The sequence below is a fragment of the Coenobita brevimanus genome, chromosome 79 (assembly GCF_032717465.1).
Source record: "Coenobita brevimanus isolate Jiangsu-jjx chromosome 79, ASM3271746v2, whole genome shotgun sequence".
Lineage (NCBI taxonomy): Eukaryota > Metazoa > Arthropoda > Malacostraca > Decapoda > Coenobitidae > Coenobita > Coenobita brevimanus.
The window spans coordinates 24,125,864-24,129,919 of record NC_137032.1 but is presented as its reverse complement, the minus strand read 5'-3'; the positions used below and the strand labels follow the sequence as shown (position 1 = coordinate 24,129,919).

Sequence of the window (4,056 nt, the reverse complement as noted above, 5' to 3'; positions counted from 1 at the left end):
TTTTCATTTCTGCAAATACTAATGCATGTAAATAAAAGCATATTCATGCCATCTTTCTATTCTCCTTTAAACTAACAGGTCATACTCATTCCTCCAGACAGTCCTTTCAGCCTGAATCAGATAATGGAAGAAGGGGAATAACAGTTTCCCGGGGCTAGCCCCTATCAGATCATATAGCCCTGGTAGGTGACAGGAGGTTGCTACTCCTCTCAGCAAGGCAGGTACTGGGCATGGCTCCAACTTATGACCCCCCCCCCCCAGTTCTCAGCCTGATGCTCTACCATTGAGCCACTCTGCCCTCAAATAATGGAAGAAACTTTGACTGGAAAACCAATTGTCATATTGCTCTAGTCTTAAAATGGGGTCAGTTCCATTAAATTTCCAAACTGGGAAAGTACAGGGAGAAGATAGTAAAACAAACTTCATATTCATAATTACTTTTATTTATCTGAGACTTAAGAAAATGTATGTGACTACTCGAATGTTGAATTGAGCAAGCAAAAAGGAATAAGGTTATTGGAGTAGATGCATGAACAGAGGTACTGATATAGTACCCATAAACATAATACCAGATAGTGCACCCATACTGTCTCCAAGTGGTTGCTGACATACAAAATAATGGTCCTCTTACTGTGCAAATTCCGAAATATCAATTTCCCAAATGTCGAAATGCTGGTTTTCCTAAAACATCATTCATTCATTGCCAGACGCCATGTATCCCAAACGGGGTGGCCAACGGCTTAGAGTTAATTGTTTTACAGGGAGGGGCACTAATCCTTCACCAACCCCACTTGACACATAGGGATGCCAACAGCATCTGATGTTCCCAGGCGGTCACCCATCCAAGTACTAACCAGACCCAACGTTGCTTAACTTCGCTGATCGGACGGGAAGCGGTGTACTCAACGTGGTATGGCCGTTGGCTAAATTTGATAAAATCAGTTTACTCAACATAGTTTTGTAAATACAGTATCATATGTATCCCCCTCCCCCACACACACACAGACACAATGATAACAATGATAATAAAAATTCCTTGTTTTGGCTTCCAGTATGAACCCTGTATTGGCAAAGAGTTTTAGTACTTTGCAGACACCCAAGCCAGCTTAAACTGGACTCATCTGAATTACGTGACTTTGTTCATAATTTTTTGTTGTGTGATTTTCTCACCCCAGGAAGACAACATTTTCATTGTTTACTGATAAATTTTCACACCAGAACCATGACTGTGAGATAAAGTACAGTATAGTATATATACTGTGATCTGTGAAGGGAATGCCAAGCAGTTGGATGTTTATACATAGAAGTGATGGTAATGATTGAGAAATAGTTTTCCAAGATTTTTAAATTTCCATAAGTCTCTTGATCCTGAAAATTTCTGAATTTGGGAATTGCACTGTAGTACTGTATTAGTCACCACAATATCATAACCATGCAGGACCTCATCAACCCACAAATTATAAATACAATGTAGTTTTTTTTTTTACACAACATAATGCAAAATGCATTGCACAATTTCATACTCATCACACGTGTCAAAATCCCTTCTTTTTCAAAATAACTCCACAAACATCATAATCACTGAGGGACATATTCCCTCAAGATGATAGTTTTTTTCAAGTGTGACTTGTATGAGAGAGAGAGAGAGAGAGAGAGAGAGAGAGAGAGAGAGAGAGACAGACAGACAGACAGACAGACAGAAAGAGAGAGAGAGAGAAAGAGAGAGAGTCTTACACACTCTCCCAAATTCATCCACCAAGCCTTGCAGCTCGCCTTCGTCTTCACTTAACAATACAATATTATGTGCAAACAACAGTACAGGGAGTTTCCAAACACTGCCCTGTCTCATGAGGGCCACTCCAACATCCACTGTCCTACCTTGTATCTCTTTTATAACCCCATCCATATACAGATTGAACAAAACCCAAGGTATTCTTATTCTTGAATAATTCCAAAACCCAAGGTATTCTTATTCTTGAATAAAGTGGATACAGTCAGACTACTCAGGCAATGTTGTCTCAAAACTTACAAAATTTTTAGCTTGCTCTTTGAGGACTGTTCATCAGCATCGTCTGTTTCTCCATCTAAGTTATCTATATATCTATCTATTGCCATACACCTTAATCCCATAAGGGGTGGCCACAAACAAATTGCCTCCATGTCGCCCTATCCCCTGCCATTTCACTGCCCTGCTCCCAGCTTACATTCCCCTCTCTCATATACCTCTCCAATTCATCCCTCCATATCATCCTCGATCTCCCCCTCCTTTTTTCCCCTCCACCTCAGTCACATACACTCTCCTCGTCAGTCTTTCACTCTCCATCCTCTCTAACGAAATATATGTTGGATGTGTCTTGTATTTATTTTCTGTTTGTTATTAAAATAAGGCTATTTTGGTGATCGAATCATAAGCCATTGAGATGAAGTACTTAATACTGACCTTAGAATATGTTCTAATACCCATTTCATATGGCCTCGGAATGTCCCTGTAATTGGTCAAATTTCAGAATTTTCTTTTTTGTTAGTCCTGCGGGGTATTCAAACGTGGTTAGCCCGGTGGGGTGTTACAGCACCCCAGTACAAAAATACATGTAATGTTACTAACATGTAAAATAAATTCATAATGCCGCTTCAGCATATCTCTGCAATCACTAATGAAAAGATTGAATGCCTTGTAGGTGGTGTTTATTAATTTATAATAATAAAATACATTAAAATATAACATCAGTAAAAAAAATAACAAATGGACTCAAATCTCATTTATCACGTAAACACGCACAGGAAAATATATTTTGTGATTTTTAAAATCAGTATAATGATAAACAATATGCAAAAATAAGATTAAAAAAACAATCTATATCACAATATGATCTAAATGGTTAGTTTGATGGGGTGACTGGACACCCCAGGGGGGGGGAGTGCCCCTCTCCCTCACTACAGTAGAGGCAGGACTAAACCAATCCACATGCTCCCTCCCCTCACAGAATCAGGAGAGAACTGGAACGGAGAGAAATATTCGAATTACCGGCTAGGAAATGTGAGCTTTAAAAAAAAATTGGGTTGCCAAAACACCCCACCTGACTAACGAAGGGTTAAAGCACCCCGAATCCACAGCTGTATGGGCTCACATCACAGCCTACACTAGTGGGCAGAATTTAGGTGCTCGCCCGGTCCATTTTGGGCTCCCAATCAGCCCCTGCATTTGAAACAAAGTTTCCATGCCTTGCTATAGCTAAGCCTTTGGCATTCGTCTGTCTATTGGCACTTTACAACTGTCTTCACTGGAGTCGGGTAATTAAAAATACTGTATTTTCTGTTGCTACAGAATAATATTATCTTTGGATAACAGTACTTTTGGATAATAACTAGGTAACAGGGAGAGTTTGTTTTACTTATGATTTGAGGTCTTCAGACCTTATATAGCACACTGGATGATGTCCCACGTTACCAGTAAGGCGACTGAGGGAAAGATGTCGGAGAACTGGGAGTTTGGAACACAAATGTATTTAAAATCTCTCTCTGTCTCTGTCTGTCTGTCTGTCTGTCTCATAATTGGTGGAAAAAGAGTTTTCCTAGATATCACTGTAATGTCATTATGTTTTCCTTCTCAACCATTATAAAATTTCAGGCTTGCATTGATTATTGGTTGCTGACCTGTACAGTAGGATATCTTAGTCTTTATCTTGTTTGTAAAACAGTCACGTGCTGCACTTTTCTTTTATACATTGTTCTTGTAAGATGAGGATGGTTTCTGTTATGGGACTTATTAGAATATTTCCACAAAGTCCTACGGTAACTGGAATAAATTGCAAGATGTAGAGGGTTATGTGAGGTCTGCGGTTGGGTATTTTATGCACGGTAACTCCAGAAGATATCGCTCAACTGAGAATTGCTACTGGTCAAAGGCTTAAAAATGAGCTTGAGTAACCATTCCTTTGTAATCGGTACAACTTGGATTATGGACAATCTCAAGACGATTTTGCTCAGTCGGGAGGAATCCTAGCAGGGGCGCACCCAGGAATTTTCTAAAGGGCGGGGGGCGTAGTGAGATAAGGC

General features: G+C 39.7%; 1 non-coding gene across 1 annotated transcript; it reads right to left on the bottom strand.

Annotated features, from left to right (window-relative positions):
* Nucleotides 1–805: 805 nt before the first annotated feature.
* Nucleotides 806–924, bottom strand: LOC145409121 (5S ribosomal RNA). Its single transcript, XR_013899045.1, has one exon. It is a non-coding gene; the product is annotated as a 5S ribosomal RNA (ribosomal RNA).
* Nucleotides 925–4,056: the final 3,132 nt, after the last annotated feature.